Here is a 14,499-nt window from a genome sequence, read left to right as displayed (position 1 = left end):
AGTGCCACATTCTGAACTCATACACAACACGTTCATAAGTAGTGCCACATTCTGAACTCATACACAACATGTTCATAAGTAGTGTCACATTCTGAACTCATACACAACACGTTCATAAGTAGTGCCACATTCTGAACTCATACACAACATGTTCATAAGTAGTGTCACATTCTGAACTCATACACAACACGTTCATAAGTAGTGATACATTCTGAACTCATACACAACACGTTCATAAGTAGTGTCACATTCTGAACTCATACACAACACGTTCATAAGTAGTGTCACATTCTGAACTCATACACAACACGTTCATAAGTAGTGATACATTCTGAACTCATACACAACACGTTCATAAGTAGTGTCACATTCTGAACTCATACACAACACGTTCATAAGTAGTGTCACATTCTGAACTCATACACAACACGTTCATAAGTAGTGTCACATTCTGAACTCATACACAACACGTTCATAAGTAGTGTCACATTCTGAACTCATACACAACATGTTCATAAGTAGTGTCACATTCTGAACTCATACACAACACGTTCATAAGTAGTGTCACATTCTGAACTCATACACAACATGTTCATAAGTAGTGTCACATTCTGAACTCATACACAACACGTTCATAAGTAGTGTCACATTCTGAACTCATACACAACACGTTCATAAGTAGTGTCACATTCTGAACTCATACACAACACATTCATAAGTAGTGCCACATTCTGAACTCATACACAACACGTTCATAAGTAGTGTCACATTCTGAACTCATACACAACACGTTCATAAGTAGTGTCACATTCTGAACTCATACACAACACGTTCATAAGTAGTGTCACATTCTGAACTCATACACAACATGTTCATAAGTAGTGCCACATTCTGAACTCATACACAACATGTTCATAAGTAGTGTCACATTCTGAACTCATACACAACACGTTCATAAGTAGTGTCACATTCTGAACTCATACACAACATGTTCATAAGTAGTGTCACATTCTGAACTCATACACAACACGTTCATAAGTAGTGCCACATTCTGAACTCATACACAACATGTTCATAAGTAGTGTCACATTCTGAACTCATACACAACACGTTCATAAGTAGTGTCACATTCTGAACTCATACACAACACGTTCATAAGTAGTGATACAAGGTAACAGGTGTATCCCCTTAAGGTAATGTTCATTTTCTGCATATAAATGCATTATGTATGAATGGTTATGAATGTGTTTTAGGGGTTATAAGTACCCATCTTTAATGAGCCCCTTCACTTGGGGAAACACCCATATAAATCAATGAATTTATCATTGTTGTATTTACCCAAGTTGTTTCTTTTGGCTAGTTTAATCCCTCGTAAACCCCCCCCCCCCCCAAAAAGACATCTTTTACTTTTTTATTGAACCTTTATTTAACTAGGCAATGGCGGCCTAGGAACAGTCAGGGGCAGAACGCTCTAACCACTAGGCTACCTGCCGCCCCAAATGGATTTTATTTATACGATTCCCCTGAAACCGCTTCTACCAGAGCCCAGAAAAGACAACTCTATTCTGTTTACTTCTTTAAATCCATTTCTCATGATACATTAACAGTATATTGCATTACCAGGTCCATGTAATAGAGCCATATCTGTCCATCAGTTTGTCAAACTGATAACAATCAATAGATAGTACTCCCTGAGCAGTCAACAGCGGTCATCAATCCACATCTAATTGAACATAATATCGGTCGCCCCGTGCTTCTGACTTCATTGTAAAACACATTACCGGTTTATACGTCAGATAAGATGTATTTATCCCATTGATGCTGCTGCATCTGAATTCAAAATAACATTTTGATATTTCACAACTGTTACCGTGTTAGTCACTCGTATCTCAAAATTAATGTTATTTCTCTATAAATGACCAGGGTAAATATAAAGCCTAAGCTATCCCTATGGGTAAAGGATGGTGAATTACTTGGTGGTATGACGTGTTGTCCTGTATGATGTTTTGAAGGGCTGGGAGAGAGCTATTAATATACTATAGTAAGGCAAGTCTCGCCGTGGGCAAAAGGAATCGAGTTCCACCTCAGAATACTCATCCTCTCTTTTCAGGAGGTGGATTTTGCAATCAACAGAAATGCTCTCTGAGTCTGAGCCCCCGTCACACACAAGTGCACGCATGCAGTCTCTCTCTCTCTCTCTCTCTCTCTCTCTCTCTCTCTCTCTCTCTCTCTCTCTCTCTCTCTCTCTCTCTCTCTCTCTCTCTCTCTCTCTCTCACACACAAACACACACACTCCTCCCCCCTCCCCCCTTCCTCCACAGACACACTGGTAGTGCGAGTACAGTGTATAGAGAATGAGTCAGGGATTAGGGAGACGGCCTTCCCCCTGTCATAACACTGGGTCTCTGAAGATAAACAGACTGCCGTCCTAACACTGAGGAACATTAGACACCGCTCTCATTGCCTCTATTTCAATTCACACATTTCAATTCACATTGCTGTAATGCGAACCAAGCAGAGGTATCATCTCTGTAAATACGATGGGGGTGGGGGGGGGGGCGTGCGTGTGTGCAGCGTGCGTGCAGCGTGCGTGCAGCGTGCGTGCAGCGTGCGTGCGTGTGTGTGAGTATGCGTGTGTGTATGTCCGTGGTAATGCTTCTTATCCAAACACGTTATCAGGTGAATAGGTCGTGGTTAACACTGGTTGACACTGGCTAGGAATGACACTTGACCTCTCAAAACACCTATTATTCAATGTTCCATCTTACAAGGACATGTCAACAACATACCAGTACTTAATGCATTGCTCAAAATCAACGTTCCTACGCACGTAACCTATTACCCTGGCTTTGTTTACAGCACGTTTACCTTAATAAAACCATAAGAAAAGTCCTTGACATGAGTTCAAATCAGTCCGCTCGCAGTAAGAGATAGATAGAGCGAATCTGTCTTCCCCAGATGAGTGCAGCCGCCCAGATAAAAAGCAGGGATTCAGATAGTCAGTTTGTCTGATAATAAATGAACGAATTGGAGACAAATTGAGGCATGTAAAGTTGGGAAAGAGTCTATAAATATCAGCTGTCAGCCCTTTTAGAGAGGGAGTAAAGAGACAGGGAAGACGACTGCTCTCCAGAGTCATTAGAGGGGGTGATGTTGTGGGGTGATCTGGCTGTGCTTGTGTCTTGTTGCGTCTGTACCCTGTCTACTGCAGTATCACCAGGTGGTTATTATAGCTGTAGAACAACACTCAGCGTGGGCAAGGAAATAGGGGGGAAGGGGGAGGAGAGGGGGGAGTAGAGAGGGAGGGAGGGGGGAGAGAGGGGGGGGAGGAGAGAGGGAGGGAGGGAGGGAGGGAGGGAGGGAGGGGGAAGAGGGAGAGGGGGGAGGGGGGAGGAGAGAGGGGGGAGGGAAGAGGAGATGGGGGAGGGGGAGGGTCAGGAAGGAGGAAAGAGAGAGAACAGAGAGAGACAGGGAGGCTACTGTCTCCACACAAACTCCCCGACAGACAGACAGCCAGCAACAGATCTGATCCTTCCTACACCCAGCAACAGATCAGATCCATCCTACAGCCAGCAACAGATCTGATCCTTCCTACAGCCAGCAACAGATCTGATCCTTCCTACAGCCAGCAACAGATCTGATCCTTCCTACAGCCAGCAACAGATCTGATCCTTCCTACAGCCAGCAACAAATCTGATCCTTCCTACAGCCAGCAACAGATCTGATCCTTCCTACAGCCAGCAACAGATCTGATCTTTACTACAGCCAGCAACAAATCTGATCCTTCCTACAGTTCCAACAGATCGGATCTTTACTACAGCCAGCAACAAATCTGATCCTTCCTACAGTTCCAACAGATCTGATCCTTCCTACAGCCAGCAACAGATCTGATCCTTCCTACAGCCAGCAACAGATCTGATCCTTCCTACAGCCAGCAACAGATCTCAGGGCTTGTCTTCAACAAGCTCCGCTTTACTCTTGGTACATTTTTCTATTAAATGAACCAGCATGTGTTTGACCGAGCCATTTTTGCAAACACAACTTCTCTCACTCAAGGGAAATATGGAAAGAAATGAGCTGATATCTTTCTTGTAAAGCAAGGTGACTGGTACTGTAACACCTTAGAGGTTGGACAATGTTAACACTGATGTTGTTTCAGTTTGTTAGCTCACGGTTCTATGTGGGAATAGCTTCCATAGCTTCTTCCACAGCTACTCTTGTCTCAATTTGCACTCTCTTTGATAGCGTCTGTGTCAGAATAAATAATTGAATATGCCTCGTTGGCGGGGTAAATGGCAGAATAACAATATGAACACTCTAGACAATCATGTAATATCTGTACTTGCAGCTCTGCGAGCAAACAATACACTGTGTTGGTTAAAGTCAATGCTCATGGGTGTTGTTTTCTATTGGTCTGAGTTCTCTGGGTACTGACACACCTTCACACAGGAAGGAACGATAGAGAGAGAGAGGGGAGAAGAAGGAAGATAGAGAAGACATGTAGAGAGGAAGTGAGAGAAGACAGGTAGAGATATAAGACAAGAGAGAGAGAGAGAGAGAGAGAGAGAGAGGGGAGAAGAAGGAAGATAGAGAAGACATGTAGAGAGGAAGTGAGAGAAGACAGGTAGAGATATAAGACAAGAGAGAGAGAGAGAGATAAAGAGAGAGAGAGAGAGATAAAGAGAGAGAGAGAGAGAGAGAGATAAAGAGAGAGAGAGAGAGATAAAGAGACAGACAGACAGAGAGAAAGAAAGAAAATGAGAGAGGGTGTTGTGACTATAAGCAAAAACATTGACTTGCTTTCATCAACGGTGAAAAGAAGTCTCAGTGGTTTTGTCAGTAGCACTCTCCTCGTGACGATAATCTAATTCTGCAGAAGTTGCAGGCGAGTTGTAACTAACGCGGCTTTCAGTTTAAATCAGATCAGGCAAAATCACACACATGCAAGGCAAGGGCACACACCCTTACACACTCCCCCATCCTCTTTTTCACCGTTCTGCCTATCTGTCCCGCCCAGTGTAGTGCAGCAGCTGCCTTTGTTGTTAGGGATTTAGCATTTCATCTGCATGGTCATCCTCTCTTTTTTCTCTAGTCTGTTCCTCTCTTCCATCTGTGCATTCACACATAGATCAGGTGTTACGCTTGTTAATGGAAGGATCGGACCAAGGTGCAGCGTGGTAGGCTAACATCTTACTTTTATTAAAAGGAACACCGAAAAACAACAAAATACAAAACAAACGTAAAGTTCTGCAGGCTACACAGCAACTATACAAAATCAAGATCCCACACACTAAGGTGGAAAAAAGGCTGCCTAAGTATGATCCCCAATCAGAGACAACGATAGACAGCTGCCTCTGATTGGGAACCATACCAGGCCAACATAGAAATACAACATAGATTGCCCACCCTAGTCACACAGGTCAGGGCGTGACATCAGGAGATTAAAAGGTGGGGGTGGGGGGGTGTGGGTGTGGGTGTGGGGGTGTGTGACATCTGTACACTCTTAAAAAAAAGGGTTCCAAAAGGGTTATTCATCGGTCCACATAAGAGAACCCTTTTGGGTCCAGGAAGAACCGTCTGTGGAAAGGGTTCTACATTGAATCCCAAAAGGGTTCTATCTGGAACCAAAAAGGGTTCTTCAAAGGGTTCTCCTATGGGAACAGCCGAAGAACCCTTTTAGGTTCTAGATATCACTCTTTTTTCTAAGAGTGTATGCTAGGCTAGTTCCTTCAGGCAAACCTACTGGGTCTCTCTTGACGATGGTTTGTTTACTGACAGGGCCACTTTGACCATAGGCTAAGGGTACCATTTGAAAAGTCTGAGAGATTTAATTTATACTCAGTTAAGTGTGTGCGTGCGTCTGTGTGTGTGTGTGTCAGTTTTACTTACAGCATGGGGCATATTTGAGTTTACACGCCATAGAGCATCAAATGATTTAATCAATTTAAGGTCAGCGGGAGCAATGATGAGTGTGTGTGTGTGTACGTGCATGTGGGTGGCATAATGTACTGCAAGACTTCTGTCACATTTGTGCAACTATGCTCTGTCCTTTGTTCCTAGTAAATCCACAGAATCACACTAGAGAAATAGAAAGAAAGAGAAGAGGAAGAAAAAGTAGAGAGAGAGAATGAGAAGAAAAAGAGAGACAGAAGAGAGTAGAGAGAAAGAGAGAAGAAAGAGGGAGAGCGACAGAGAGAATAGAGAATAGCGAGAGAGAGAGAAAGAACAAATAATAACAAACATAACAAATAACAAACAAACAAACAAAACAAAGCCATCACCTACAGAGAGATGAACCTGGAGAAGAGTCCCCTAAGCAAGCTGGTCCTAGGGCTCTGTTCACAAACACAAACACACCCCACAGAGCCCCAGGACAACAGCACAATTAGACCCAACCAAATCATGAGAAAACAAAAAGATAATTACTTGACACATTGGAAAGAATTAACAAAAAAACAGAGCAAACTAGAATGCTATTTGGCCCTAAACAGAGAGTACACAGTGGCAGAATACCTGACCACTGTGACTGACCCAAACTTAAGGAAAGCTTTGACTATGTACAGACTCAGTGAGCATAGCCTTGCTATTGAGAAAGGCCGCCGTAGGCAGACATGGCTCTCAAGAGAAGACAGGCTATGTGCACACTGCCCACAAAATGAGGTGGAAACTGAGCTGCACTTCCTAACCTCCTGCCCAATGTATGACCATATTAGAGAGACATATTTCCCTCAGATTACACAGATCCACAAAGAATTTGAAAACAAATCCAATTTTGATAAACTCCCATATCTACTGGGAGAAATTCCACAGTGTGCCATCACAGCAGCAAGATTTGTGACCTGTTGCCACAAGAAAAGGGCAACCAGTGAAGAACAAACACCATTGTAAATACAACCCATATTTATGCTTATTTATTTTTACTTGTGTGCTTTAACCATTTGTACAGTGTTACAACACTGTATATATATAATATAACATTTGTAATGTCTTTATTGTTTTGAAACTTCTGTATGTGTAATGTTTACTGTTAATTTGTATTGTTTATTTCACTTTTGTATAATATCTACCTCACTTGCTTTGGCAATGTTAACACATGTTTCCCATGCCAATAAAGCCCCTTGAATTGAATTGAATTGAATTGAGAAAGAGAGAGAGAGACAGAGACTAGAGAGAGACAGAGAGAGAGAGGAAGACAAAGAGAGGGAGACAGAAAGAGAGAGCGACAGAGAGAGAGAGAGAGAGAGAGATCCTGCTATGTTGACTCTCATTCCGTGTGATGGTTCCCTTTTACCCTGTCTGTGGTGGGGGGTGAGTCTATGTTAGCCCCTCTGGTCTCCTCTACCCTGTCTGTGGTGGGTGTTCAGTCTATGTTAGCCCCTCTGGTCTCCTCTACTCTGTCTGTGGTGGGGAGTGAGTCTATGTTCGCCCCTCTGGTCTCCTCTACTCTGTCTGTGGTGGGGAGTGAGTCTATGTTAGCCCCTCTGGTCTCCTCTACCCTGTCTGTGGTGGGGAGTGAGTCTATGTTAGCCCCTTTGGTCTCCTCTACCCTGTCTGTGGTGGGGAGTGAGTCTATGTTAGCCCCTCTGGTCTCCTCTACTCTGTCTGTGGTGGGGGGTGAGTCTATGTTAGCCCCTCTGGTCTCCTCTACTCTGTCTTTGGTGGGGGGTGAGTCTATGTTAGCCCCTCTGGTCTACTCTACCCTGTCTGTGGTGGGGAGTGAGTCTATGTTAGCCCCTCTGGTCTCCTCTACCCTGTCTGTGGTGGGGTGTGAGTCTATGTTAGCCCCTCTGGTCTCCTCTACCCTGTCTGTGGTGGGGTGTGAGTCTATGTTAGCCCCTCTGGTCTCCTCTACCCTGTCTGTGGTGGGGTGTGAGTCTATGTTAGCCCCTCTGGTCTCCTCTACCCTGTCTGTGGTGGGGAGTGAGTCTATGTTAGCCCCTCTGGTCTCCTCTACTCTGTCTGTGGTGGGGGGAGAGTCTATGTTAGCCCCTCTGGTCTCCTCTACCCTGTCTGTGGTGGAGGGTGAGTCTATGTTAGCCCCTCTGGTCTCCTCTACCCTGTCTGTGGTGGGGTGTGAGTCTATGTTAGCCCCTCTGGTCTCCTCTACTCTGTCTGTGGTGGGGGGAGAGTCTATGTTAGCCCCTCTGGTCTCCTCTACACTGTCTGTGGTGGGGTGTGAGTCTATGTTAGCCCCTCTGGTCTCCTCTACCCTGTCTGTGGTGGGGTGTGAGTCTATGTTAGCCCCTCTGGTCTCCTCTACTCTGTCTGTGGTGGGGTGTGAGTCTATGTTAGCCCCTCTGGTCTCCTCTACCCTGTCTGTGGTGGGGTGTGAGTCTATGTTAGCCCCTCTGGTCTCCTCTACCCTGTCTGTGGTGGGGTGTGAGTCTATGTTAGCCCCTCTGGTCTCCTCTACTCTGTCTGTGGTGGGGGGAGAGTCTATGTTAGCCCCTCTGGTCTCCTCTACACTGTCTGTGGTGGGGGGTGAGTCTATGTTAGCGCCCCGGGTCTCCTCTAACCTGTCTGTGGTGGAGTGTGAGTCTATGTTAGCCCCTCTGGTCTCCTCTACTCTGTCTGTGGTGGGGGGTGAGTCTATGTTAGCCCCTCTGGTCTCCTCTACTCTGTCTGTGGTGGGGAGTGAGTCTATGTTCGCCCCTCTGGTCTCCTCTACCCTGTCTGTGGTGGGGAGTGAGTCTATGTTAGCCCCTCTGGTCTCCTCTACCCTGTCTGTGGTGGGGGGTGAGTCTATGTTAGCCTCTCTGGTCTCCTCTACCCTGTCTGTGGTGGATGTTCAGTCTATGTTAGCCCCTCTGGTCTCCTCTACCCTGTCTGTGGTGGGTGTTGAGTCTATGTTCGCCCCTCTGGTCTCCTCTACCCTGTCTGTGGTGGGGAGTGAGTCTATGTTTGCCCCTCTGGTCTCCTCTACCCTGTCTGTGGTGGGGAGTGAGTCTATGTTAGCCCCTCTGGTCTCCTCTACCCTGTCTGTGGTGGGGAGTGAGTCTATGTTAGCCCCTCTGGTCTCCTCTACTCTGTCTTTGGTGGGGGGTGAGTCTATGTTAGCCCCTCTGGTCTCCTCTACTCTGTCTGTGGTGGGGGTGAGTCTATGTTAGCCCCTCTGGTCTCCTCTACTCTGTCTGTGGTGGGGTGTGAGTCTATGTTAGCCCCTCTGGTCTCCTCTACCCTGTCTGTGGTGGGGTGTGAGTCTATGTTAGCCCCTCTGGTCTCCTCTACTCTGTCTGTGGTGGGGTGTGAGTCTATGTTAGCCCCTCTGGTCTCCTCTACCCTGTCTGTGGTGGGGAGTGAGTCTATGTTCGCCCCTCTGGTCTCCTCTACCCTGTCTGTGGTGGGGAGTGAGTCTATGTTAGCCCCTCTGGTCTCCTCTACCCTGTCTGTGGTGGGGAGTGAGTCTATGTTAGCCCCTCTGGTCTCCTCTACTCTGTCTTTGGTGGAGGGTGAGTCTATGTTAGCCCCTCTGGTCTCCTCTACCCTGTCTGTGGTGGGGAGTGAGTCTATGTTAGCCCCTCTGGTTTCCTCTACCCTGTCTGTGGTGGGGTGTGAGTCTATGTTAGCCCCTCTGGTCTCCTCTACTCTGTCTGTGGTGGGGTGTGAGTCTATGTTAGTCCCTCTGGTCTCCTCTACCCTGTCTGTGGTGGGGTGTGAGTCTATGTTAGCCCCTCTGGTCTCCTCTACCCTGTCTGTGGTGGGGTGTGAGTCTATGTTAGCCCCTCTGGTCTCCTCTACTCTGTCTGTGGTGGGGGGAGAGTCTATGTTAGCCCCTCTGGTCTCCTCTACACTGTCTGTGGTGGGGGGTGAGTCTATGTTAGCCCCTCTGGTCTCCTCTACTCTGTCTGTGGTGGGGAGTGAGTCTATGTTCGCCCCTCTGGTCTCCTCTACCCTGTCTGTGGTGGGGAGTGAGTCTATGTTAGCCCCTCTGGTCTCCTCTACCCTGTCTGTGGTGGGGGGTGAGTCTATGTTAGCCTCTCTGGTCTCCTCTACCCTGTCTGTGGTGGATGTTCAGTCTATTTTAGCCCCTCTGGTCTCCTCTACCCTGTCTGTGGTGGGTGTTGAGTCTATGTTCGCCCCTCTGGTCTCCTCTACCCTGTCTGTGGTGGGGAGTGAGTCTATGTTTGCCCCTCTGGTCTCCTCTACCCTGTCTGTGGTGGGGAGTGAGTCTATGTTAGCCCCTCTGGTCTCCTCTACCCTGTCTGTGGTGGGGGTGAGTCTATGTTAGCCCCTCTGGTCTCCTCTACTCTGTCTGTGGTGGGGTGTGAGTCTATGTTAGCCCCTCTGGTCTCCTCTACCCTGTCTGTGGTGGGGTGTGAGTCTATGTTAGCCCCTCTGGTCTCCTCTACTCTGTCTGTGGTGGGGTGTGAGTCTATGTTAGCCCCTCTGGTCTCCTCTACCCTGTCTGTGGTGGGGAGTGAGTCTATGTTCGCCCCTCTGGTCTCCTCTACCCTGTCTGTGGTGGGGAGTGAGTCTATGTTAGCCCCTCTGGTCTCCTCTACCCTGTCTGTGGTGGGGAGTGAGTCTATGTTAGCCCCTCTGGTCTCTTCTACTCTGTCTTTGGTTGAGGGTGAGTCTATGTTAGCCCCTCTGGTCTCCTCTACCCTGTCTGTGGTGGGGAGTGAGTCTATGTTAGCCCCTCTGGTCTCCTCTACCCTGTCTGTGGTGGGGTGTGAGTCTATGTTAGCCCCTCTGGTCTCCTCTACTCTGTCTGTGGTGGGGGGAGAGTCTATGTTAGCCCCTCTGGTCTCCTCTACTCTGTCTGTGGTGGGGGGTGAGTCTATGTTAGCCCCTCTGGTCTCCTCTACTCTGTCTGTGGTGGGGAGTGAGTCTATGTTAGCCCCTCTGGTCTCCTCTACCCTGTCTGTGGTGGGGGGGTGTGAGTCTATGTTAGCCCCTCTGGTCTCCTCTACCCTGTCTGTGGTGGGGAGTGAGTCTATGTTAGCCCCTCTGGTCTCCTCTACTCTGTCTGTGGTGGGGAGTGAGTCTATGTTAGCCCCTCTGGTCTCCTCTACTCTGTCTGTGGTGGGGAGTGAGTCTATGTTAGCCCCTCTGGTCTCCTCTACCCTGTCTGTGGTGGGGTGTGAGTCTATGTTAGCCCCTCTGGTCTCCTCTACTCTGTCTGTGGTGGGGGTGAGTCTATGTTAGCCCCTCTGGTCTCCTCTACTCTGTCTGTGGTGGGGGTGAGTCTATGTTAGCCCCTCTGGTCTCCTCTACCCTGTCTGTGGTGGGGGGTGAGTCTATGTTAGCCCCTCTGGTCTCCTCTACTCTGTCTGTGGTGGGGAGTGAGTCTATGTTAGCCCCTCTGGTCTCCTCTACTCTGTCTGTGGTGGGGGGTGAGTCTATGTTAGCCCCTCTGGTCTCCTCTACTCTGTCTGTGGTGGGGAGTGAGTCTATGTTAGCCCCTCTGGTCTCCTCTACTCTGTCTGTGGTGGGGGGTGAGTCTATGTTAGCCCCTCTGGTCTCCTCTACCCTGTCTGTGGTGGGGAGTGAGTCTATGTTAGCCCCTCTGGTCTCCTCTACTCTGTCTGTGGTGGGGAGTGAGTCTATGTTAGCCCCTCTGGTCTCCTCTACTCTGTCTGTGGTGGGGGTGAGTCTATGTTAGCCCCTCTGGTCTCCTCTACTCTGTCTGTGGTGGGGGTGAGTCTATGTTAGCCCCTCTGGTCTCCTCTACCCTGTCTGTGGTGGGGGATGAGTCTATGTTAGCCCCTCTGGTCTCCTCTACTCTGTCTGTGGTGGGGAGTGAGTCTATGTTAGCCCCTCTGGTCTCCTCTACTCTGTCTGTGGTGGGGGGTGAGTCTATGTTAGCCCCTCTGGTCTCCTCTACCCTGTCTGTGGTGGGGAGTGAGTCTATGTTAGCCCCTCTGGTCTCCTCTACTCTGTCTGTGGTGGGGGGTGAGTCTATGTTAGCCCCTCTGGTCTCCTCTACTCTGTCTGTGGTGGGGAGTGAGTCTATGTTAGCCCCTCTGGTCGCCTCTACTCTGTCTGTGGTGGGGAGTGAGTCTATGTTAGCCCCTCTGGTCTCCTCTACTCTGTCTGTGGTGGGGGGTGTGCTCCACGTATTCACAGCCAACACCTTAATATGTTAGCATTCTAGCTAATAGGGAATTAGGCTAACTGTAGGTTTTTGCTAGCTTTTCTGTTAGTATATGCCCATAGTTATTTAAAAAAGTTAATGTTGGTAATAAAGGATTTTGTTTTAAAGGACTGTCTTTTGGAGCATATTTTCACTGGTGACTGTTTTTGTTAGTTTATACATGTTTGTATGGCCTCTTTCGTCTGAATATGTGAATCAATTTCTGAATTTGGATAAAAGTAGGATAAAAATGGGACAAAAAGTTGACGACTAGCCTTTCATATTATTTTCATTAGCATCAAACAGCACTCAATAAGCTGCTACCTTTTGTTAGTCACTATAATGTATTCATAGTTCCACAGTCATCTATTTACAACAGTGTCAGCTCCCAGAGGAATTTGTTGAGCTTTTTATTTATGGATACATTTTATGCTAAAAATATATTCCTTATTGAGTGGCAAGGCAGAACCTGTGGCGAGGTTTTGTCTATTTCCATGTCTCTGCGTAGCGTAGACGACTCACATGCTTTCAAACACACTGTGAAACACCCTTGATCTGCATGCCTTTGTTTCATGGAGAAGGCACAAGCATGCATAATGGGAACTATTTTCAGAATATTTTTTTTCCCTTGCATAATTTAGTTGTTGGTATGATTAACAAAGCTGTGAATCACTCAGTGTGCATTCAACTGCCTCTGACTAACTGTAGTCTCTCCCTCCCTCACTACCTGTATTCATCCCTCCATCCTTCCATTCCCTCCCTTTATTCAGCCATCTATCCGTCTTGTAGAGGTTTGAGGGCCCACCTCTCGACTGTATCTGCAATCTCCTCCTCCCTCCATCCCCCCACTCCTCCCTCTCCCCTTTCCCCCCCTTCCCTATATCCCTTATTCCCTCTCTCCCTCCCTCCATCCCCCCACTCCTCCCTCTCCCCTTTCCCCCTTCCCTATATCCCTTTTCCATCTCTCTCTCCCTCCCTCCATCCCCCCACTCCTCCCTCTCCCCTTTCCCCCCTTCCATATATCCCTTTTCCCTCTCTCTCTCCCTCCCTCCATCCCCCCACTCCTCCCTCTCCCCTTTCCCCCCTTCCCTATATCCCTTTTCCATCTCTCTCTCCCTCCCTCCATCCCCCCACTCCTCTCTCTCCCCTTTCCCCCTTCCCTATATCCCTTATTCCCTCTCTCTCTCCCTCCCTCCATCCCCCCACTCCTCCCTCTCTCCTTTCCTCGCTTTATCCCTCACTCTCTCCTTACATCCCTCCATTCCTCCATTGTTCCCTCTCTCCCTTCCCCATCCCCCCAGTTCTCCCTCTCTCCATCGTTCCCTCTATCCCTCCTCCATCCCTCCCTCTTCTAGATCTTTGAGGGGCTGAACACACTGCTTGGGCAGGAGGATGTACTCCCATGTGTAACAGCACGTCACTCTCAGAGTTGAGGATTACGGTGCTATGCTGTAAGTGTCTCCTCTTCGCCCCGGCGACTTCACAGCACTTGTCACTTCCTCTGGTGTGTGCGTGTGTGTGTCTGGGTGTGTGTGTGTTGCGGTGGGACACGTGAAGATGTTAATACAATAGTGGGTTAAGCAGCTTTAGTTGAGAACTTAATTGAGAGCCCCTCAGATACACTTCCACTACGCTTGTACGCGCACACACACACACACACACACACACACACACACACACACACACACACACACACACACACACACACACACACACACACACACACACACACACACACACACACACACACACACACACACACACACACACACACACACACACACACACACACACACTCCCCTCTCTCGCTCAATACCCTCTCATGATTGGCTCTTCTTCTCTCTGGCCCTTCACTCCAACAGTGGAAGCCTCCCTGGTCCATTGAGATAACGTAGCTGTTGGATGAAGTCATTAGGAATGCTTGACATTATAGAACTAGACACAATTGTGTAGCTATATAAACTACACACTATAGAATGAAGGAGCATGCATGGTTCAAATGACTGTAGCATCTCTCGTTGAATGGGGACAGTGCTTGTGTTGGATAATTATTTTATTGGCAGGAATGACGGCTGGTTGAATTTGTCAGCTGGTTGTTGCCGGGGAAGTGTGGCCTCATTTCTTAGAGAATAGGCAGGTTAAATATAGGCTGCCACTGTTTTACAAAGGATCTTCTCGTGTGGTTTTCTCCCATTCTGTTTATCTACATGTATACAGTAGCCGACACTGGAACAGTTTCAACTGTCTTGACCACAGCTTGGGCTGAGATATGGTTCAGGATAGTTTTTCCACGTTAGCGAGTTTGCATGAAAATCCAATTCAAGTGTCATCATAGACTAATGTCCTAATGGCCAGCTGTGATATGACTACCTCTCACCGACAATAGAGAACAGTTCAAGGGCATATTATAATGCAAGCCTATT

The sequence above is a fragment of the Salvelinus alpinus genome, chromosome 11 (assembly GCF_045679555.1).
Source record: "Salvelinus alpinus chromosome 11, SLU_Salpinus.1, whole genome shotgun sequence".
In the NCBI taxonomy this organism is placed as follows: domain Eukaryota; kingdom Metazoa; phylum Chordata; class Actinopteri; order Salmoniformes; family Salmonidae; genus Salvelinus; species Salvelinus alpinus.
Note: the sequence above shows the minus strand (reverse complement) of the source record.